The sequence below is a fragment of the Phoca vitulina genome, unplaced genomic scaffold, assembly GCF_004348235.1.
Source record: "Phoca vitulina isolate PV1807 unplaced genomic scaffold, GSC_HSeal_1.0 scaffold15, whole genome shotgun sequence".
Lineage (NCBI taxonomy): Eukaryota > Metazoa > Chordata > Mammalia > Carnivora > Phocidae > Phoca > Phoca vitulina.
In genome coordinates this window covers 20195386-20220563 of record NW_022589718.1, presented here as the reverse complement: position 1 = coordinate 20220563, position 25178 = coordinate 20195386, and the positions used below count along the sequence as shown (strand labels likewise).

Here is a 25178-nt window from a genome sequence, read left to right as displayed (position 1 = left end):
TAATTATTAAAATATCAGCAATGGAGGAAAAATTTTAAGAACCAGGAAGAATAAATAAGCATCATAACTTATGTCTACATTAAAATTTTTAACAAATATTAAAACTCATTTCTTCTCGCTACAAAAACCTCCAGTGATCTAATATAAGAAGACTTCTTGCAATAAAAAGTTGGGGACTTTTACTGCTTTCATTAAGGCATACAACATTTTCTGAAACACCATATTAATTTTATAATTTATCTAGTTCATTCTTCACCCATGTCTTGGGTTCTCAAAGAGCTAATATTCTCCATTCTCCCCATATTTCTAAATTCAAAACATTATTTCAAAACAAATGAAGTCTTTTGTTTCTACAAATCACATCTTTCATGTTTTCATTTTGCTTACATTTTATTCCAAATGGCCTCTGATAATATCAAGCACCTTTCCCTTCTATTACCAAAAGCTTTTCTGCGGCCTCGTTTTGTGTCTGGGAATTAACTGATGTAATTCAGTAGGAGTCAACATTATTTTTGTAATCCACAGAAGAAATCTGTCTGAAGGGATGAAAAGGGGGAAATGAGCAGAGATGTTAGATACGTATTTGATACACCATTTGACGTTTTATACATAGAATTCCCACTTAACTCCTTAGTGGCACAGAGTGTCTGCTCTAACTCTCCGGTCCCCTGTTTCAGACTCCTCTTGGGTGCTGGTTATGGGGCCAGGGGCCTCAGCCTCAGTGTAAACCCTCACAACATAGAAGCTTCACGAGGGCAGAGATTTCATTTGACTGCTTTGTTCACTGGTGTATTCCAAATACCTAGAGAGTGCCTAGCACATAATAGATACTCAAGTAATTCCCGAATGGATGATTGCCACCATCTTTTTCGTAAATGTTGACCAAGTACGTCCAGTAAAGAGTGACTAGGATATGGTGAAGGGTCTGGAAACCATGTCACTACTTGAGCAATGAAAGCAGCAGCAGGGGTTTGGGTACAAAAAGCAGTGATAGAGCTGGGGCCCAGAGAGAACCCTGATCTAAGCCCAGCCTATAAGCCTAAGAGTTACCAGCCATGTGTCTGAGCAAGTCACTGGAGTCTCCATCTTTCCATCTTTGAAAAGGAACAGCTACAAGGATTAAATACACCAAGAAAGGTATCTGGCAAAAAGCAAAGAACTTATGAAAAATAAATTCGTACTATTTCTACATTTCACTTCTTTTCACTCTTGGGGAAGAAAAAGACTTAGAAACAATAACTTTCTTCAGATATGTGAATGGCAATGTGTAAGAAGACAATAACACTATCCATATTATACTAGGACACAAAACTCCAAGTAAAGGATATAATACAAAAAAGACTAAAATAGTGACCCAATAAAATGCAGACCTCCCTAATAGTGTTTCCACCCATAAGAAGCTGCCTACCAATAAAGGTGTCAGATTTCTGTCATTATTTTAAACAGAGGACAGGTGATTCAGAATGATTCAGAAATTTGCAGAACCAGGTTTCATTAAAAGGGTATTTAGCTAAGGTATCTGCCAACTCAGATTCTCTGATTTAATGATATAATTTCTTTTTTATGACTGAAAAACTACATTTTTCATGATTCTCTGCATATGTATAAACCAGCAGTTAGATTACAAGTAGACAATTTACACCAAAGTCCATACTGCCAAAAAATCTGCCATCCCAATCAACATCTTTGTCTTCACCCTCCTTAAAAACATGTAATCATGGCAATCATGTAAGTGCACAGTGACTAGAAAACAAAAAAAAACAAAACCATAAGGTATGTCCTCATAATAGTGATGACTTTGGAAAAGTGTCAAGGGGTATTACACCATTACATATCTGCTATTCAGACCAAATAAATATTGATTTGGTAAACCTTTCTCAAGTTTAAAGGTTCACCTGATGCAACAAGTCTATTTTCGGGCTAGCAACTGTGATTCCTCTTTCCTTCCCCGTTCCCCTGTAGAGAATATTTAGTTCACAACAGCACATCCTGCCTTTAATAGCAACTCCACCAATGTATCTGCAAAAAACAATGTCCTACAAGACCAGAAAAGAAAAGCTCTATCATTTACCCTTTTGGCTCAGATAATGACAATGTTGAACACCGGGAATATTAAGATCACACACCAACAGGAGATTTTATCATTATTTCAGCAAAATTTATCAGTCTCCACTGCCTTTATCCTCATTACTGTTATGCTTCCAAGACTTAAGGTAGTTGTGATTCATGAATTTGAAAAAGTAGCATCTGCTGGAAGATGAGGCTTTAACTGATCATCTTCACAAGACCGCACTTTTGGCTGAATGAAAGGATAATGAAGTTGGCCTAAGAGATGAACATAGAAGCAGGGAAAAGACATTCTCCCCAGGTAAGACTGAGTTTTGTTCCCACTCAGAATAGCCTTAAGAGGAGAGGGAAATCTGGAAAACTTAGAAGTTTAAGTTCTTCCAGAATTAGATGCAAGGAGTCAACTGCCATCAAACTGCTGCTACATATTTCCCAGCTTCTTCCTTTCTATGTGCATTTTTAAGAGGAGAAAAGATATTTGGAACTGTTTTATTCACAGTGTGTTCGGGCATATTTAAAGAGAGCTAGAATAAAAATAAGGTTGTTTTTTTTTTTTTTCTGGGCTGCATTCTCATGCCACATTGACTCTTTTCATAATGTCAGGGACTCTGCTGGGTTCCTTATCAGCCACTCCTCCCAACTCCCAACCTATGTTTTAGCGTACGTGGTATTTTTAAAAGATTGCTCTCTGGTTCACCACATACCTTACTATTTTGCACTAACCGGTTTCATTCATTTGCATTACATGCCTGGACCCAGGGAATTGGAACCAAATCAGTGGGAGCCTCTTTGATGTCAAGGAAGCTTCATGAATGTGCAGAGGGGCTTTTGCTCCCAAGCAATCCTCTAAGAGTGGAACATGTACATCATTGATATTTATATGCTACTTGTGGGTTGAGATAAGCTCAGGACTTTCTTTATTGACCTATGCTATTACATAGATGTATACAAAAGGCAACTGGTCCTGAGAATAAACGGAAACTTTTTAAACCTTAGAAAAATGATCAGGCAATATTTTAAACTTCTACTTGTGTGAATGAAGGTAAAACACCTGATTTTATTTTTGTTTAGTTTAGAGACAATTTATAACTATAAAAGTACTTTAACACCTATTAGGATGGCTACTAAGAAAAACCAGAAAATAGTTAAGTGTTGGCCCAGATGTGGAGAAATCGTAAACCTTGGGCACTATTGTGGGAATGTAAAATAGTACAACCAATATGGAAAACATATAGTGATTCTTTAAAAAAAATAAAAGTAAAATAACCATATGATCCAGCAATTCCATTTCCGGGTCTATACTCAAAAGAATTGAAAACAGGGACTCAAAAAAGTATTTGCACACCCATGTTCATTGCAACATTATTCACAATAGCCAAAAGGTGGAAGCAATCTAAGTACCCTTTGACGAATGAATAAACAAAATGTGGTCTAAATATACAACGGAATATTATTCAGCCTTAAAAACAGGATATTCTGACACATATTACAACATGGCTGAACCTTGAGGACATTATGCTAAGTAAAATAAGCCAGTCACAAAAAAACAAACACTGTTTGATTCCACTTATATGAGGTGTCTACAGTAGTCAAACCCATAGAATGATGATTATCTGGGATTGAGAGGAGAGGGGAAAATAAGTGTTCAATGGGTACAGAGTTTAGTTTTAAAAAATGAAAAAGTTATAGAGATTGGTTATACAACAAAGTGAATTAACACTACTTAAATGTACACTTAAAAATGGTTAAGGCAGTAAATATTATGCTACGTGTATTTCAACATAATTAAACATTTTTTGAAGAAAAAAGACTAAGAGTGTTGAGAAAAGGGGCGCCTAGGTGGCTCAGTCGGTTAAGCATCTGCCTTTGACTCAGGTCATGATCCCAGGGTCCTAGAATCGAGCCCCGCATCGGGCTCCCTGCTTGGCAGGAAGCCTGCTTCTCCCTCTCCCTCTGCCTGCCGCTTCCCCTGCTTGTGCTCTCTCTCACAAATAAAATCTTCAAAAAAAAAAAAAAAAAAAAGAGTGTTGAGAAAGGCTATATATAGCTTATTCCAGAACAACTTGGGGTCTATTTTTTTTTATTTGAGAAAGAGAAAGAGAGACAGAGAGAGAGAGAGAAGAGCGAATGCAAGTGGGGGGGGAGACAGAGAGGGAGGGAGAGAGAATCCCAAGCAGACTCCTCGCTGAGTGTGGAGCCCGATGCAGGCTGATCTCACGACCCTGAGGATCATGACCTGAGCCAAAACCAAGAGTCAGATGTTCAACCAACTAAGCCACCCTGGCACCCTGAGTTCTATTTTTTAATGATAGATATTGGAGTGTATGTCTATAGCGCTTAGAAAAAAAGCCATGTCATTTGTTACTCTTTTTTGGGTATAGAGATACCAATAAGTTTGACCTAGAGTGTAAATTCTAAGAGCTCAAAGAACATGTCCCTTTTCAAATCTGTGTCTGTGTCTAAGTACATGGAAAAGTACTGCACTTGGTGGGCATTCATAACTCCTGAGTAGCCCTATGTTTTAAAAAGAAAAAAAATGAAATTATAAAGCTTAAAGTTTTCTTTGAGCCAATGAGCCAAAGATTCCATTTGCTTAAGGAATACCAAATAATGCTGCACAATTGTTGGTTCTTTATGTCCCAGTTTGTCAAGAGGTGGCCCTAGTCGGGGTTCCAACTCTCTAAATTCTAGCTTTCACAATCTAAGCTGTAAACGGGAAACTTTTTTCAATGACGGGTTGCTGTTTGGGCTTCGTAAAACCCCCAATTTAGTACCCTGTAGCAGCAAGTTCATATAAAATGGTCCTTAGTCTTGAAAAAGCTGATCTAGAATATGTTCTGCCAGGAGATGTCTTTTAAATGTAATAATTTTTAAAACATATACTGATTAAGGCTTGAGAGACAGATATTACTTGAATACAAAGCTAACTCACTGAATTCTATCCCCTGAATAATTTGTACAATAACAAATGTAGTAACTGGTAATAACAGGATTTCCAAAAGCAGTAACTATGTTACCCTAATTCAAGTCGTAAACTAGCTCCATTTAAGTTATTTGAAAAAGCAATAACTAAAAGTGATGACTCACAGGCAGACTTCTTGAGAAAACAGATTGGCTTTTTTTTTTTTTTTTTTTTGGAGAGTAACTACAAGGTGCTCTTCCACACAAAGTTAAAGGGATGCTACAAATGGATGAAGATGCAGATTTTTCTTAAAAAGTTACAGAATTACCCTCCCTATATTCACTGTTCATTTTTATGTTCTGAAAAGGTTGCCCATTATCCTGAAGTTAGCATTTAGAGTCAGGCTTGAGGGAAAGTGAGTAGAGGAAGAGAATGAGGGAGAGGAGGGAAGGCAGATGCTGACGATGGTTTCCCCACAGACTAGCGTACTCGCCAAAGCCTCTGCCAAGCGCATGTAACAATGTTCTTCAAGGCTGACCTCATCCAAAGGAGAAAATACAACCCATGTGCCAAGGACAGGAGACAGTTAAGGATGACTCCCAGAACATGGTCTACAGAGGAGCTCAGCCTTGACAGCTGAGGCTCTGGTGAGCACTAGGCTCAGGTTTAACTACATAGTTTGCCCATTCACTTCCAGCTAGAAGAAGAATGATAAGGGAGGAAGGGGAGGAGAAGGGAGGAGGAGGATGGGAAGGAAAAGAGGACAAGGGGATGAAGAGGAGGATGGGGAGGACAAGGGCGAAGGAAAGGGGAGGAGGGAGACTGAGAGGAGGACAAGGGGACCAAGAGGAGGAGAGGGTGGAGGAGGCAGAAGAGGACAAGGGGATGAAGAGGAGGAGGGGGAGGAGGGAGGAAGAAGGAGGAGGAGGGGAAAGAGGATGGAGAAAAGGACAAGGGGACCAAGAGGAGGACTGGGAAGGAGTTAGAAGGAGAAGGAGGATGAAGAAGAAAAGAGGACAAGGAGACTAAGAGGAGTGGAGGAGAGGAGAAAACCTGGAGCCTGCTGTAAATGCTTCCTTATTACAAGCTGAATTATCTTAAGCAGCTACAGCGGCCCCCAGCCCCAGTACATCCCAGCTACATATCAGGGTCTCTAACATCTGAGTGGCACCATACCTGATATGGTCAGAAAAGACCTCAAGAAACTCTTGGTGGGAAAACCCAGGGAATAATAAATAGGAACGGTCTACTTGCTATTTTTCTTCTAGAGCAGAAAAGGAGCTTAAGGGATATTCTGATGCTCTAAGGCCCTCTTTTCCTAAGCACTGAAATAGAGTTGGAAAAAAATCAGCATTTACTGGGAATTAAGAAAGAGAAATTCAGATTTTTTTTTCCTACAGCTATAGCTATTCTCAGCATTTTATTGTTTTTAAATATGAAAACATCATCATTTATGTTACCAGTTAGGAAATTTTGACTTTTCTGCAGATGTCTGCACACATACAATCTCCAGCTCACTCTTCCATGATACACACACCTATGAGGAATAGTTAGGCATGATTCTGCTTGGAATGAAATGGATAGGTGTCTTCTGAGCCTAAAATCTTATGATTTATTAAAACTAGCAATGCTGTATTTGATGTTTCAAAGATGTGGAAAATTCAGTTCAGGAAATAATTTCAGCCTAAGTTCTGTTAAAGTGAACATTGGAGAAAATTGCCTACTCTGCCTTAAAACACTATTCTACATACATCATTTTGTTGGGGGCAAAAAAGAAAAAAGAACAAGGACTCTTGCATTCTTTTTTCACTTTTTATTTCACTCAATAGAAGTTACACTTGGTTCAATAAGATGAGCACTTTTCTTCCACTTCTTGAAAACAGCCTGAATTCTGATTCATGCATACAAAGTTAGAAGTGAAATTACATGGTTTAACTTAACCGGTTTCCCTGGTCTAACAGGTAATGCATTAAAATTGTGTGTGATGAAGTCAAGTTTTCAAATGGGCTTTCAATTCCATTGGTACCAATTGCAGCTGGTGTCCGTGCTCCCCACTCACCAAGTCACCCCCGCAGCAGCCACACCATCCCGCCTGCCTCCCGCCACCATCACCTCCACCTTTTAGACGTCACACAAGAGTTAAGCAACAGCTATGAACAGGCTGGTCGATCAACAAAAAGTCAAACATTAGCAACTGTACTAAATAATTTCAAAACTGGGGGTTAGAGAAACGATGGGGTCCTCGAGGCTTTATGGTTTCAAATCTTTACAAAAATTAAGTTACTATTATTCCAATGTACTTCAATGAGATCAAAGTCCCTGCAGCTTTCAAAGTCACTGGAGCAATTTATCAGTTTTGGAAGTAGTCGGGGTCTGCAACATGCTTAGAGTTGGCATTGTAGTAAGAATAAAAAAATACTTTAAATACTGTATAACTTTTAAAGTGACAATGCTAGGTTTGTCCTTCATACTTATTTTGAACTCCGTAGCAAAAAAGATCAGAGTAATGTAAATATGCTATTCATTATTCAGAAGGTTCACACAACCCATTTCAGTGAGATAAAATGCAGTATCAACAGAAATTTTATGCAAAGTCTGCTCTTTGTTTGGTTCACTGAACTAAGTGCAAACCATCTGTTACCTATGATAATCAGAAAAAGTAAAAAAAATCAAACAGCTTTTTTTTTTTTTTTCAGATAGCACAATAGCACTCCAAACAGAGCTTACTCGCTTAAAAGCACCACTTAGGAGGTTGAAATCCTAATGATTTTAGATAGCTTAGAACCCACATTTAAAGTCATTTTCTTTTCAGGTTAAGATTATGTTTTTCTTTTTTTGAAAAGCAAGCCATTTAAAAGAAAATTGTTCACATTGTAAGAATGCCACTACATGAAAACATCTTATTCAAATGTTAATTTCCAAGAAATTTTAAAAACTAAAAGTTACAGTTAAAATTGTACTTTGATTCCTGTTTATAAAATTCCTACCACATAAGTGGTATACTATGATTATGATTTGCTTTCACAGAAGCAGAACAGTCTGATATAAATCAGTGCTTTTGCTACATCAAAACCTTGAAATCAAGTCTTGACTCTGGGCCTAGCTCTCTGACCTCAGATAAGTTAAACCGCTTAAGATCTCAATTTCTTAACCTATAAAAAGAGAGGTCTAAAATATCCTTCTCAGGAGCTTACCTCTTTGTCTTCCCAACTTGTCTAGCACTGTGTCTGGCTGACATATGCATCGTGCCAGGAGCTCAGAAACTGTCCATGGCCAGGGAGGCTGGAGACGAACACTTCCAAAGTTTCACAAATTGCCCACAGGACAGTTTTTCAATGTATTGCTGAGTTTAGGATTTGGAATACAAAACCAGCTATCACAACAGTGCCTCACCATTTTTCCAGCGGCAGAACCAAATTTCTGGGATACCGAGCCTTATGCATGTCTTATCATCTAGCGAAAAAGTGATTTTTGTTTTAAAGGTGAAATTGTTTCTCAGAAGAGTTTAAAACAGGCACCCGCCCAAGATATATTTTCAAAGCTCTAGTACTACAAATTTTATCAACACCCACTGTTGCTTCTCAGTGGCATGCAAATGTGCTTTGTGCTCTTTTCTTGATGAATACTGCATACACAAGTCCTACTCCACCTACACAGCCATGATGGCACCAACGTAATGCATTTAAAGAGGGCTCTTTGCAACAAAACATTACAAATTGTAACCACTCGTCAAGCAAGTTTTGCAAAAGACAAGAATTTCAGCAGAGAAACCCACTTTAAAATTCTGTTCTTCGTTAGTCACTCTTTAGTTCTGCATGACCTCTTTAGTTCCATTAAACTGTACCTTTATTAACTTCCAGAGCTTTCTATAAGAAGATCCATATCAGACTGACACTGAGCCATAAGGTTGGATTTCAGATGTCTCTCTGAAGATGCTCCAATTTTAGATAAGAAAAGAGGGCACTATTGCTATCCATTATTTTTTTCCCTTCTCTTTTATGTATATATTTACAAATATTCAATTAAAGTGATCTCAGCTAAGTTTAGAATCGAATCTATTTCCTGGCCCATAGGCGGACATAGAAATCTGTGGCTCTGAGAATTTGGAGGAAAGAAAGATGGTGATGCTGGAGATAACTGATGTCCAAAGTGTTCCTTTGATGGCAGGCAACTGCTTCCAACATGGCACAAATGAGAATGGTCATCATTGTGCTCAGGTCATAGCTTTTAAGTGGAGCTCCCCACGGCAACACTTACCTCTGAGTCTTCTCAGCTCCTCCATGGAGGCCGTGAGCAGCCTTCTTTCAGTAAGAAGAAAGGATGTATGACCCAAGAAGGTCCCATTCTGCCCCAAAATACCCTCTCCTAAGATACTTTTCCCAGGAGCGGAAATGGCTTCTGGATCACAGGGTTCTCATCCTGGGGGTTCCTAAAACCCCAGGTATGAATTCAGGGCAGCTTGAACTGCCAGATACATTACAGAAAATTACAGGGGCATTTGTATTTTTCACGTATATGTGTGGTTCTTCCTCCTTCCATGAAAACAAAACATAATCAGAAAGGACAGAAGAAGGAGGGGCTCCTTCTCTATCAAATAACTTTAAGTACCATTCGTTCAAATACAGTTGATCCAAATTGTACGAAACTTGTCATGAACCCTTTCACTAAAAAGACAGTAAGTCAATGCAATCTTTCCTTTTCAACCTGAATCTCTTTACTTCTCCCATTTGATTCACTTGTCCAATCTTTTAAGATTTGGACAGTTAAATTTCAGACACTGCTCAAACAGCATGGACCTCAAGTTGTAAATGTTAAGACAATTCTACTATGATTACATTAATACATTAAATGATTCTGCTACCTTCCCTTCCAAAACTGTTCATGTAAATTTGTAATATAGACTGAGTAGCCAAAGAGGAGAGGCTTTGGTAGGGAAGTAACTCTTGAATACCGTCAAGTTCCATAGTGATTAAACTGTTATCCACTGGAGCATCTCATTCACATGGCATATCCTCACATGCCACAGAGTAGGTGCTCAATCTTCACTCTAAGCTAAAACTCACTAAAAAACTCAGCAGTGATGTTTGATTTTGGTGATGAACAAAGTGAACTCTCAGTAGGTTTTGGACTTCGATGACATTTCGTATTCTTCTGTCAACTCCTTCAGATAAGTCTAGGTCAATGCAACATGTCAAACCTGAGGAGTGAAATAGCAAACCCACTTTGCTTGCTTAGACACAGCCAATTAGACTTCATTTTCTTGTATACACTGCCCTGGAAAAAAAATAGTTAGATTCCTAACGTGGCAAGACATTCCAGAGTGTTAATGAGCCCTCAGGATGGAGTGTCAAAGCTTACCTCTGGATCCTTCTAGGTCTCACAGAAATGTCTCCTAAACAATTGCTCAAATAACAACAGAATTAAAGAAACCCCTTAAAACTTGCTGTTGGATTCAAACACAAATGTAAAATTATGTTTAATATGGTCATCAAAAGCAGATAAAAAGTCGACACAGACTAGCCTGAATTTATTGGACACAGGATTTTCCCAGAGGAAGCCACACTAAGTTGATACAAACTATCAGTAAGTTTTCATTTAGATTTTTATAGAGTTGCAAACATCTTTGTAGACTATGAGCCCCATGCAAAAATAGTAAGTATCCTCTGCTTCAAGAGACCAGGAACATTACAGAAGTGAACATAAAGTGAATTTCAAGAGGAAAAAAAAGTCACTTTCTGAATGAAAGGGGAAAATTTCATTTAATACAAATGTTCTCTACTTGAAGGAAAAACACAAGACATTTGTAAAGACTTTTATTTGCTAATTTATTCAGGAGAAATTTAAAGTTTTTTATTCATATAGTACTTTAAAATAATAATACAATGAATATCCACTCACCATCCAACCCAAGAACTTAGAAATAATATTTATTGGTCATACATGAACCGATCAGTAATGGCATGACAGCAGTGTGCTACAAATAATTTAGAATTAATAGAATTCTGAGCACCTAAGGTCCAGTAAACAAAAACCTGTGAAGTGATTTTTACTTAGCAGAAATGGAAAGATTTGTCTAGTAAACTAAAGATGCAAATTAATTACCTGTCCTTCCCACCCCCCACCCCCTCTCAGGAACAATCATCAGGTGTTTGTGTTTTGTTTTCAATGGTATGTTCACAAGAACCTTGAAACCTGAAAGGTGAAGGTGTGGCACTCAACTCCATGTCTTCATGGAGACCTTCCACACACCACCCAAGAACTATGTCTGACAGGAATTGAAATATAGTTTGGGTTCTATAATCCCTTTAAAACTTTTTTTTCTTCTACTAGGTCAACGGTAGGACACTAAACTAAATGTGCTTTCTTCTAACAAAACAGCTCTTTCCTCTCTAATGTGGGGTAGACAAGTATCTCTTCAGCTACCAGCACTTTTTGTCCATCCTTTGTCCATTCCAAGCTGAAAGCAAAGATTATGACTATCACTCGAGCAGAGACAGGGACTGCTTTCCTGGTCTTGAGCGAGAAGCAATAATGGGAGGATGGATGAAGACCTCCTGCGATCTTTCCATTCTTGACAAGGTTCTTTATGGGTTTTAAACTCATTAAATTTGCATAAATGTGCCATGCTTGCCTAATGTAAGAACGCAACTGTTAGAGTGAGAAATTAAAATAATTGCATGTTCTTAATTTGATTGCACTTTTGGAATGGCTTTATTCTTCAAGATTTCCATCTAAAATATAATCTCCTAATGTGTTTTAACTTTTCTTCTAAGACCTTTCAGAGTAGTTTGAATTTACAGTTAAATATAATTTTCTAGAGGTCCAGGGCAATAAATTGTAAACAACTTTGCCAAACTAATAATAAGTATTATTGCCCTCCCAAATGCATATTTTGGTGAATAACTGCTCAGCCAAACTCAAGTCCAAGTGACTCAAGCTTTACCAAAGAGCAACTAGAGGAGAAGGAAGATTGGCTTTAACAGCAATAACAGTAACCATAATGATGATAGTGCCTAAACTGAATGGGCATTTAGTCTATGTCAGAAACACAACACAAACTTTTTTTAAAAAGTAAAGTTTAGAATAGATTGTTATCTCTTTTCCTGATACCTTCAGCTCTTTGTGTCACTCAAATGGCAGCTTTATCATTCTCTTTCCATTGTATGATTACTTGTTAACTCCTTCACTGGGTTGTCGACACCCAGAGAATAGGAACCAAGTTATTTATCCTTTGCTTCCCTACGGACTCCAGATCTGGGCAGTAAATATATACAACACATACTCATCCAAAATGGATTAACTAACCGCTATTCATGGAAGACTCCAAATAGAGTATCTCATAAGATATTCTTAGAATCAAAATTACAAAGTCACATTTCCTATTCCAGGGCAGTCCTAATGAATCAAAACAGTATTCAGTAACTTGGATGCACACACAACTGCTAAATACTATAAATTCTGCATATGAGTAGTGGTAAATTTTGCATATTAGTTTCACAAAAATGAAATCCAGTTGTTTCCACCAAATGCATACCTTCTTTTGGAAACCAGACAGCAGGAATGGGGAGAAGGAGGGATTACGACCCACACGCTTTGGGAAAATAAAGTCTGCATATGGTACAGAGAAGCCTTCCCACTCCACCACTCAGATAGATTTCAAGTTCTAGAGATTGTAGTGTGATTTTTGAAAGTAGAAATTGAATTGCATTCTGAAAATCTGCCCTCAGCTCATATTGAGTGTAAAAAAATAAGGCTGAACATGCAAAGAGACCCCATTTTTTTCCTTAAGGTTCAATATGCAGTTGCATAATTCCACTATCACTTAACTCCACTCTCTCTCATTCCACTAGTGACCATCATCACTATCATCGTTTACCAAAAATGACAGCTAGATACCCAGAGCCAAGGCAAGAAAAGACCCTAACCAACCAATCTTTATCTCTAATGATCAAAGTACCAACTCCTATAACATTTTTTGGTCTACACAGAAGTAAAATGAATAAAAAATAAGCTTTAAGGTGTACTTTCTTTCTTCATTTTTCTGAAGAGACAATCATTTGTTTTTAAGTAGAACAGATCCACTTATCTTAAAATCTGAACTAAAAAAAAAAAAAGTGGGAGAGGGGCAAAAGTAGAAGAATAAAATGAGAGCCTCTTAATTACAGTATCATTCAGCATCCCCTGTGACATGAAGCTCCATCCACCATGATCAGTAGGCTCACTAGGAAGGAGGCTTTGATGGCATAAACAGGATTGTATTACATATAATTGTATAAAGACCTAGGGAGGCTTCCTGAAGCCAGACTGGGTTAAGGAAAGAAAAGAATTTTCCCCAGAACTGTGGGAAAAACTAGCAAGAATCAACAAGGGACATAAAAATTCTTTGCTGTGTATTGTTCAAAAATATTCCAAAAATGAATACAACATAGGGCTTTTTTTTTTTTTTAACTCCTGAAAGAAAGGTTAAGAATCCTTAAAATCCTTAAGTCCTTAAAAATCAACATGTTCTTATATCATCTGCTTCACTGCCGAATCCCAGATTGGCTCACGTTCTGAAGAAAGGTACTAATATGAGGCACCAGAAATGAGTATGGATTTTGTTTTTTATTTATTTTATTTTTTGAAGGGGGATGGAGAGAGGCATAAAATCAAATTTATAACATCTGCAGAATGAAATCATCACATAGGACACTGTAGCCTGATGATTCCATCTTGGATGTAAGAAACCCCAAGAGTCTCAACAACGTATGTCTATACACACCCAGAAAAATGCAACCACGGATTTCCCTGAACAGAGAGATCCAAAGTAAAAGTCTAAACAGGAACCAAGAGATGCAACCCACATATTTAAACCCAGCCTTTTAAATAAAAACCACTTTAACTCAAATCTTAAAGTCAATACTGATGGTACTTACCAATGAGAAGGTTAACTCAATAGCAATAGAGGCTATTCCCAGAAACATTTAAAGTTTAAGAGTCCATAAACGCAAGAAAAACAGTAGTGCACTGCATACTTCCACAGATCAATATATATTTATTAAGTTGGACAAGAAAAATTAATGGATAAGTCATGCTCTGATTATCTTAACTGAGCTACTGAGAACCTGGTTGGCTACTTAGAGCCCGGGGGAAATGAACCCCCAACTATTGGTTTGGTTTTGTCAATGGCATCTACATTTCCACAGACACAAACATCACTTCTAAAACAACAGCCAAAAAGGCAAGTAAAAGAATATATAAGAAGAATCAGGACAAATCTATTACTAGCAAATACGTTTTACTAGTAAAACGAAAATGCCAAGCATAAGTGCTTTTGATGATGGAATAGTAAGCAGCAGCATCTCCATATATGAGAAAGTGTGTTCCTTACTTGCTTTCTGGTGTAGATGGTACTCAAGTCATCTGTTTACAGGTATTGTTTTTATATAAAATTACAACAAAAAAAACTACTTGTAAACCCATCAGTGAAGGGTTTCTCAAATGTAAAACTAATTGAAGAATCCTTCCAAAATCAGAGCTACACATTACTTTTGGTTGTCCGGTGCCTGGTACAGAGTAGGGACCCAGTAATTTTCAACGAAGGAATATATATTCAAAGACATACATAACACCCTTTCTCAAATTATTGAAATCAGTTGGCATTCACTCGACAATAAGACATACTGAGCATGTGTTATGTGCAGACATTGCGTTAGGCAATAGAATGAAAAGTTATTAAAACGGAAGACAATGAAAAGAATTATTTCATTAGGTTTTTTTTTAATCAAGGCTTTATCGGTATGGTTTTGTATACTCAGATCAAAGGTATAGAAATGAGTTAACCACACAGATTTTCCAAACCATTTAGATGAGTTTTATCACATAAGGGAAATCCTACAGTTAACTGAGTTTTTCAATATTCAGTTGGATGACAAAACATTCAAATGAGGCACACAGTACTAAATATGTGAATATTTAGAAATATATCCAAATGAAAATTTCACTCTTGTCCTGACATCCAGTAAGTGGTCTACAAGAAGCCAGTCCTTAAAAATCAACGGGTTCATATTATGTTTGGGGAAATAATAAAATAAATAGCAACATAAGCTGTTTTCAATATTCTGGTCTGAAAGTTGGTCACTGAAGGGCATCAAAATAAAACCAGCAGATGGCCCTGAACACTTTAAAAAAAATACTTACATAGGTATATAGCTAGGGATAAATGGAGTAGCAAGCAAATAAGACAGAAGAGAAGACAGAAACTAGGCTAAACAGAGAAGTCAAAGGAAAACTATGAGAGAAAGCCCTTTTGAAAAAGTGGGCTGAAAAGAGCAGAAACAGTCACAGATGAGGGCTCAGGTCTGGCCAGAAGAGCCAAGAGAAGCGATGAGAACTTCAGCAAGGAGGCACGGGAAGACAACAAAAGGTGGGCCATGCAGAATGGAGACCAGGCACTCCCACTCTGCATAGATTAGCAGGTATGTAGCGGAAAGCAAGACCCTGAAAATTCTTTAGGCACATATGTTCAAAAAAATATATATGAGAATAGAAGATGAAAAACTCCAGAGTATTCTCAGTCTTTTCAAACTCCAACAGCTACCTTATCTCCCCTCCCAGCCTCTAATTCTCTTTAACAGACTCTAAGTCCAGTGATAATGATTAGAGACTTTGGAATCAAAAGGGTTTTGCCAATGACATGCTAAAGAGGCCATGGATTCTGCAAACTGAATCCCAGGAGATACCAGGCTGAGTTTTACTCTGCTCTCCAAGGCCACGGCACACCCTTAAAAGATTAAAATGCCTTAAGGTAAATGACATTTCCCAGTCATTCACAATGTGGAAACCAAGTGAGGGCAAGGGAGAAAACTGAAAAAAAAATCCTAATAAATAATGTGGCCTCCCAGCGTTCACCCAGAGTAGCCAACTAGGAACTTTTTAGTAAAGGAAAAAAATTAAAAATGCATATATTCTTCTGCACCAAAACATCATTTCATACCAAGCTTTAGTACAACTAAAAGAAAAAAGGATTTAATTTACAAAGGGAAAAAGCAGCTATCAGAAAGTATACACTTAAGCTATTCTTATCCTGCACATCCCTTAGAAAAAGAGCACAAACACAACTGCTTGCAATTTCCTGGGGAGATGATTATTATAAATGCTTAGGGGAAAAGAGGTGACTGAAGTTTTAAGGACTGGCTGGGGCAAGAGTGCAAGAGTATCACGTCAGAGGCCACAAACACACTCACTTGACATGCCAGCCCCCGCCAGCATCAGAAAGCTCTATCTGAACAAAATCTGACGATATTCCCTCGTTAAAAGGATGAATGTTTCTGCACATGCGACTAGATAAACCTTATTACCAGTACTAAGAGTCAACTAACCGCTTTTGGAGGCAGTTCTGCATAAATGCAAGAAAGTCTGAATGGGTTGAACCTTTTTACTCCTGAAATCTAGGCACTGTTTCCACTTAGACGTGTAGGACCCGTGAGCGTATTTTTAAGTATCTTTAAGATACCATCTCTGAAGACGTTACTCCCTGCACTGGGTATACGCGTAAATGCATGTCAGAAAGTTCTCCGGAGGAACGGATGTATTCTGAGGCCATGGGCTTGGTGATTGCCTAAACACCGAGAATGGCATTTCGAGTTCGAAGCTGAAGACAGCATGAAATAGGCTTAAAAGAGTATAGCCCATCTCAAACGGGTTTCAAACTGCACCCATTTACTTTCAAGTTACCCCCAAACACACACCACGACATTTTACCTGTCCTACCAGTCCCGGTCAGGTCTAGGACGCGAAAGCCTTCCAGAGCTCCAAGCGCTGTTCTATATTTAAACCAAGAATCTCTGGAAGGCGACTTCAGGGACCCCTCAGTGTGCAGAACGGGGGGGGGGGGGGGGGGGGCTGGCTTGCGCTCCCGGAGGTGGGTGCCCAGGGCCACCGAGGCCAAGAGTGCCTCAAGGGCTCCCGAAGTGGTGCCCGCCGTCTCCCAGCCGCCGCGACCCGCGCAGCTGCTGCGGACCCCGACGCCTTGGGGCACACGCGGCCGCACGGGGTCGGCCAGGGCGAGGCGCAGCCCTCGGGACAGGGGTCCGCGGCGGCAGCCCCCTCCCGCCGCCCCGGCTCTGTCCGTCTCCGAGTCGCGGCCGCGCTCCCCAACGCGGCCCTCCGCGCCCCCCCGCGCCCCCGCCCAGCCCTTTCCCCTCCGGCCCCGGCGCCCAGGCCGCCCCTCGCCGGCGACCCCTCCGCGTGGCCGGACACTAGGCAACTTACTGGGGCAGCGCTAGGGCCGCGTCGAGGGGGCGGTGGTGGGCGAACGGCTGGAGCGTGTCGGGGGCCCGCGTCTCCGGGAGGCTGCAGGAGCTGCCGCCGCCTCGCTGCTCCGCGCGGAGAGGAGCGCCCGGGTCGCCGCGCTGCAGAAGGGCCGGGCACGTGGGCGCCCCTCTGTGTAGCCGCGCCGGGGGCGGAGCGCGGGGCAGGGCGGTGCCGCCTCCTCCCTCCCCCGCGCTGGCCGCCGCGCGTCCGGACCTTCCCGGGAGCGCGGGCCAACCCTTCGGGTAGGCGGTGTCCGGCCGCTGCGCCTCGGGGTCGGTCCGCGGCCTGGAGCGCGGGCACTCGCGGGCGTGCGCTCCCCCGGGCCCGGGTCGGTGGGCGCGGGGCGCGGGGCGCGCGGCCGGCTCCTGGGGCGTCGGGCCTGGGAAGCGTGGTTGCCCAGGAGGGAAAACTGAATTCCTGCTTTCCTTGGAGGACCCAGCCTCAGGGGCGTTGCCAAAGCTCTAAGTGGAGTTCTTCCAAGTGGGGTTTTTGTCTCCCGTTCACTGTTCGTTCTGAGAAGAATTTGTAAATAAGAATAATAATAACATACCAATGATAATGATCAATAGAAGCTTTGTCAAATAGTACTACTTCAATAAAAACCATGAAAGTTTATAAAAATGTGCAGTTGCTATTCTGAAAATTCCAGTAATGTAAATAGGTTGTCATGACTGTTTGAAGGTGGGCAATAAGAAAATGACATTTGCTATTTCCAAAAAAAAAAAAAAAAAACAGAGCAAAAGTTACACAATCAAGGTTTCTCATACTGCGCTATTGTTTACTTTAGGAGTCTCTGATAAGATTAAAGTCACAATGTGAAACTCTGTTAATTTTAATCTGAAAGGAGAAAACATTGGCCTGAATTGAACAGTGAGTGTATATTATTATTTTTGTTTGATAGAAAGATCTACCTTATTTTGTTTAATATTATGCTAAATATCTTTTTATTCATCTACCAGTAATACTATTAACTTTGGCAAAGCGCCAGATTCGTATTGCTGCATTACACATATACTTTTAATATGGTGTTCTAAATCATTCTTAACTTCTTTAACAGAATCTGATTAAAGATTTGGGACTTCACTCCAAAAAATGTTACATGCACAAAATCTCAATGACTATTTCCAGAGTTCAGCTATCTCCTTGAAGCCATCAATGGACCTCATTGAAGAACTAGAAGTCTGAATAGCACCGGACTGCAAGGATATTTATTATCTGTTCTAGTAAATGTCTTATGTAATAGAGTTTTTATCAATATAAACTTAGTTTTACAGTATAAAACAGAGTCCTTGTGCAACTAATCATTAATGATATAGAGGGATTTGACACGTTGATTCTGACACCAAATTTACTCAGTCCCATAAGGGTTAGGAGGCATTGCACCAACGGGTGAAGGAAACTCAAGACTTAAGAGACTTTAATTTCTAAGGGTGAGGGATCTGATATAAAATTTTCCACCTGTTTTTTTTTTTTTAAAAGAAACTAAAGTTTGCTATTTTAAATTTAAGAAATTATTTCCCCATATATTTGTATCTAAATACCCTCAAGGGACAGTCTGTGATGAGGTTGCACCACATTGATTTGAGATAAACTAATCTATCTGACATTTAGAAACTGCCAATTTAGTCAGAATACCAGTCTTTGAGTTTATCTGGTAATCTGACTATCTGATGTTGGTGCTTCCTGAATCAAGAACACATTGTGTATGTGTGTGAATAATAAAAGCTATTTCATCTCTAAGCAAAAATGAGCAAGTCCTTTCTAATAAGCACAATGTTTGATAGCTATCTTGACGCACTAGAGACGTTGACTTATATATTCCTTTTCCTGTTGGAAGTTATTAACTGTGAATCTCACGTCTTATTTTTGGTTATTTCTCAACTTTTAAAATGTGTTTAGGTGTAGAAAGGATGGAACGTGCATGGATCTGAGTCTTTAAGATGGACTCTGAGAGCCAAGGAAATTAGAATAGATAGAAACAAAATATTTGAAATGGATTAAGCTATATTTGACTTCATCTTCATCTGCACTTCGATTTGCACTGTTCTGTTCAAGCTCTTTGGAATGGAATTTGCATCCTCTTCCCAGATGAGTCATGTTTTCACCCACCTCGGTCTACCTCACCCTGTCTGGTGTACTATACTTTTCACTTTCATCTGTCCAGCTTCCTCCTTAGGGATGAAACAGAAAATCCAACTTAGTCATTTTCAGCAGCAGGAGTGATCTGGGTGGTTGTCTTCCAAAGATTTCAGAAATGTTTGTGCATCTGAACTGTTAAGTTTTATGAAATTGCAGGGAATTTCAAGGGACTTTTGTAGCTGAATAAATTCCACACCCTTTATTCCTACACTTGCCAAATACAATCCAAAGTAAATCTCATGTCCATGAATAAGCAAGTTACTTTAACTACCAAGACCTGAGTTTATTCTTACTAGTTCTAATTTGACTCCATTATCCCAAAGCTATTTCAGTGAAGACAAAGCTAAAATCCCCCATTTTTTTTTTTTTTTTCCTAAATCTTCGGATACTGGATACTGGGTTACAGTTAAATTGGCTTGACAGAGAAAAAGGACTGGATCTGAGTTCAGGCCACTAGAGTTTCGAGGGCTTTCCATCCACTGTTGTTCTCCATTCCCCTTTCAAAAACGTGTAAAAAATTAAAGGCAACTTTCCACTGGGCACATTCCATATTTGCCCATCCCTAAAGATAAGCAATAAAATATTGAAAAAAAATGGCTGGAAAAAAAGTAAGTCCTTAAAATGACAAATTAGATTTTAAATTCGTATTTTTCTGCTTGTCTTTTTTAACAAAGACCAAACAATGGTTTCGCAATGGTTTCTCCATCCTGCACTGCTCTCCCTATGAATTTCCCTGCGTCCTGTCACTTGGCTTGTTTCTGGGGTTTCTTTACATTGGCCATTAATCAAGAATCACCCAGAGCTCCACCCCTCTGTGCTGGTCTCTGTTTCCTTCTGCCAGGATTCCTGCTGGGACAGTACCTGCTGGAAAAAGTCAGCTTTCTCAATCCAAACATCTTTGGTCAGCCTATTGGTCTAAGGACTGAAAACCAGGGGTTTGGAAGAGAGTTCAGCTAATGTAAATCCTCTTTTTTCCTTCAGGCTTGACAAAGATTCTAATTGCTTTAGAGATGGCTTCCGAAGCTCATCCTATGGACTTTGCTCTGTTCTCATCTGCCTCAAATTCTCTCCTGCTTGCTGTTTCTGTTTTGAAATGGTCTCCCCCACCTTGACTTCTGTGATCTCTTCATTTTCTTCCTACCATCCTTATCACTTTTTTGTCCTGCTTGCTAATTATGGAACTCTTAAGATTAAATTTTTGAATCATTCTTATCTCCATCTGCCTTCACAATCTTAAGATCCTCAGACTCAACCAACTAAATGGCATTGATCCCAAAAGCTACTTTGCCAGGCCTCATCTTTCATCCTTGCTCCAAACTATGTCTCTGGTGAGAGGAACGTGCCAGCACCTGAAAATACATGGTTGAAAACAAATCCCTCTCTTTCTTAGACTGGTCTGTCTCTTTCTTTCTCTCTCTGACTTCCGTTTACTATTCTCCTGGTCCTCCAGGCTTAATACTTTTAGTTCTTGATTACTTGCTTCTCTCCTTCAGTTTTTATGTTCCACTGTTCACAGAGTTCTGCTACTCTTCTTCCATTTATTCTTTATCATGGAAACAATCCTTTCTCTTGATTTCTAGGAATTTGTATCCTTAATCTCTATTCTCATCATGTTAAGATATGCGATTGTGGTCTTATAAAAAAAAACTTCTTATTCACGGTAAAATCAAACTAAACTCCTTCTATCATGTAAGTCTCCATCAACAGCTTCAGTAAATTTCCTCAAATTATCACTCAGCCCTGTGCTGTCTAATATGGTAGCCACTAGCCGCGTGTGGCTTTTGAGCACTTGACTTGTGACTAGACCACATTGAGATGTGCCGAAGAGTAAAAGAACACACTGAATTTTAAAGTCTTAGTACAATGAAAATCATGTAAAAATGTCTCATTAATTGTTTTTTCATGTTGATTATATGTTGAAATAATGTTTGGGATACAGTGGGCTAAGTAATATATATTATTAGAATGATTTTCACCTGTTTCTTTTGACTTCACTATGACTCTAGAAAATTTTATTTTTTTCTTTTAAAGATTTTATTTATTTATTTGAGAGAGAGACACAGCGAGAGAGGGAACACAAGCAGGGGTAGTGGGAGAGGAAGAAGCAGGCTTCCTGCTGAGCAGGGAGCCCGATGTGGGGCTTGATCCCAGGCTCCTGGGATCATGACCCGAGCTGAAGGCAGATGCTTAATGACTGAGCCACCCACGCGCCCCTGACTCTAGAAAATTTTAAATTACAAATGTGGCTCACCTTATATTTCTGTTGGATGGTGCTGCTTTAGACAATCAACAAGCCAATTCCGGACTAGACACTATGCAAGAAATCAGAAGCAATTTTTTAAAAGGTAAGAATAGGGGCACCTGGGTGGCTCAGTTGGTTAAGCGTCTGCTTTTGGCTCAGGTCATGATCCCAGGGTCCTGGGATTGAGCCCCACATCAGGCTCCCTGCTCAGCGGGAAGCCTGCTTCTCCCTCTCCCACTCCCCCTGCTTGTGTTCCCTCTCTCGATGTCTCTCTCTCTGTCGAATAAATAAATAAAATCTTTAAAAAAATAAAAAAGTGGACAGCCCACTCTTCACAACCCAGCTGAGGAGACATTGAGAGTCATGGTTTGACACAACCAGAAGGCCAACCCCAAACGACTGAAGAAAGTTCCCCCTGTGGGAACTTAAAGGAGAGAACTGGTCAGAGATACCTTTTCTGAAGAAGTGGAGTTTCAGAAGATCATTGCAGGATAAACAGTATTTCTTTTCCGCAGCTGTAGAAGCAAGAGAACGGCATTCTGGAATAGAAGAGGAGGAAAGCACGGAGTGGGCCTTGGGTAAGATGTGTAGACCAATTTGTCATGAATGAGTGTTGTATCCTGAAAGGGACTTAGGTCCACACAATCTCATGTAAGTCGATACACTCAATCACCTTCAGAATGACTTCCTGCCTGCTTTTCATGAATCTCTGTCCTTTCGTCCAGATTTTATCATACACAAGATCTGAAGCTAGAAAATAAAGGTACTTGCATGTTGCCAGCCAGAGCTTTGCCCTGCTTCTAACCAAGCTTCCAGAAAGTGTGCTTCCAAATGTATGCTCCTGGACTATGGCACAACACGGTGTTTTCACTGAAGAAACATTCTCCTCAACCAAGTAATCCTTTGAATGGAGAGTCCAACTCATGTAAAGAACAGAACTCAGTGTTTATTTAAATTGCCACCTACCTAGGTTGACCAACCATTCTGACTTGCCTGGGACTGTCCCAGTTTCAGCCCTAAAGTCCAAATCTCAGGAAACCCTTCAGTTCCAGGGAAATGGAGATGGTTGGTTCACCTCACTTACTCTGCCATATTCCAGTCTCTGACTTTGTTTCTCATTTCTAGTCACTGGCCTCCAGCTAATATGCTTTCTCTGGCCACAGCAGTGCTGACTTGACATTTTTCTTAGCCTTGGTTTCGTGATTTCCAGGTGTGTGTGTGGGGGGGGGGGTCACAATTCTTCATATTAAATTCACCTTCCATTTTAAAAACATGTCACTGCATACTGTAAGGAGGAAAGGTGTTATGCACTCAATCAAACACAGGAGGGATACCTCAGTTCCAAAAATTGGGAACAGAAGTCCTACGTGCAAGTAGACTCATCTCATCACTGGAACTGATTCATCTCTGTCAGTTCCCTGTCCTCTTAGGATCTCTTCCTGGTGCCTTTGAAGCCATGCTTCTCTATTAAGTCCTGTTCTTGTTTTCAAGGGCTGTTAGCTAAGAGGCGGCATCAAAATGAAGTGAAAATCCCTAGATAAGAAATTCAGAGAAGTAGGTTCAATTCCAAGTTGTAGCAGCAAAAGGGTTACATGGTTAAGAAGTCTCCAAGTCCCAAAGGAGTGAAGCCCTAGTGATGAAAGGATAGGCGGTGGGTTTGAACTTTTACGGTACCAAACTGAAACCTTTCTGATCATACCACCCATGTCACAGGTTCATAAAATTAGCTCTATTAGAATCACCATCCCCAAAGTTCTAGCATCAGTCTGAAAAAATATCTAAATTCCAATTTCCACTTAGCAACAACTTCTTGCACAGGGCTATGAATTCCAAGTTGCAGAACATGGGTCTCAAAATATTCATGTGGAAAATGTTACTGTCTAGCACCTTCCAGGGCTTCCTGGTAGCCTAGTCAAATTTTAATTCTCTGAGATCAAACAATGAGAAGTAAATGAACCTCTGGTGGTGGAGGGAAGGAAGGAAGATGGACAGTTGGTTCCTTGCAAACTTGGCTTTGATGTCTTTAACCGTCTGGCTTAGATTCACAAGATCCATCCCTTAAAAAGCTCCATGCTTTGGTAATGTGTCCTAAGACCTCAGGGAGGTCTCAGAGAGGATGCCTCAGAGAGGATATTTTAAAAGTTCCCACCTGTTTTACTTTTATATTTGGATTGGCATGAATTGATGCTTCTCGGCTAATTAAGTAGTCTTTTTTTCCCCCCTTTTGTGTCCTAGACAGGCAGGTGGAGTCTGTTTTAATGATGAGCAGTCTGGTCTACCACACTTCTTCATAACAAGTCAATGCTGGCTTACTCAGGCAGGGGAAGAACACCTGGTATTCTTCCTTAATTATATGGAAGAGTCGGAACTGCTGGCTCTCATGTGGCTTGTCCCCTAATCTCCACTATCAAATCAGACCACACTGTTCAGGGCAACTGTGCATTTTCTCCAGAGGCTTAAGGGGAAACCTGCCCTTTTATGCTTTTGTATGGAACCGGAGGGAGAACTCTTATAGCCAGGCCGAAACTGAGTAGGATCCTGGCCTAATCTGGAAGGCACTCCAGTTCCGCTTAATTTTGATCCTTCCCCAGATTTCATTCTGTGGAAAAGATCATGAAATAAAAAATTACAATTGCATACAAATGTACAGTAAAAAGCACAAATTAATCCTGCTGGTTGCTGACTCAACTAAATGCATGATTTTGAGCAAAAAGTTCTCAATTGCATTTTTTTTCTTTTTTCTGTGCAATGGGGATGATAATACTTTAACTTCAAAAGATTACGAGGAGACACACAGGTGAGTGAAAATACTGTGAACAAGTTAAATCACTAAGGTTTTACTCTTTTTTTAAGATTTTATTTATTTATTTATTTGAGAGAGAGAGCGTGCCCATGTAACAAGTGGGGGAAGGGGAGAAGCAGGAACCCCGTCCCGGATGCTGGGCTTGATCCCAGGACCCTGAGATCATGACCTGAGCCGAAGGCAGATGCTTAACCGACTGAGCCACCCAGGCATGCCACGGTTTTACTCTTGCATCAGTTCACACCCCCATTAGTTTAAACTTTGGATCCAGATACAATTTAAAGTTAAAAATCTAACTCTTAATTCTCAGGTTATACATGTAAATCAGGCAATGTAGCATTATCTTCAACATTACACTGAGACATGTAAAATAGGGTTTTAGAAACTGACCCTTCTAAACCAGATGAATCTGTCCAAGTAAGTCCTTCAACAATAGCTCCATCTTTGGCACCATCCTCCATTGTCAGCAGCAATAACTGCCACAATGTGACCTGTGACCCCATGGGTTAGCCAAAAGGACTTCAGCATGCTGGTCACGCTTCTTCCCCCCCCCCTTTTTTCTTCTTTTTTTAATTGAAGTATAACTGACAGACAACATTATGTTAGTTTAAGGTGTATGACATAATGATTCAACATTTGTCTACATTGCGAATGATCACCACAATAAGTCTAGATACCACCCATCACCGCACAGTCAAAAAAGTTTTTCTCTTGTGATGGGAACTTTTAAG

The 25178-nt window shown here is 39.9% G+C and overlaps 1 protein-coding gene across 1 annotated transcript in view; it reads right to left on the bottom strand.

Annotated features, from left to right (window-relative positions):
* The window catches only part of SLC7A2 (solute carrier family 7 member 2), a 64079-nt gene extending 46722 nt beyond the window's left edge, over positions 1-17357 (bottom strand). The window contains exon 1 of the mRNA XM_032413531.1: positions 17222-17357. The gene's annotated coding sequence lies outside the window, so the exon portion shown is untranslated. The remainder of the gene's footprint in view (positions 1-17221) is intronic.
* Between the last annotated feature and the right edge of the window lie 7821 nt (positions 17358-25178).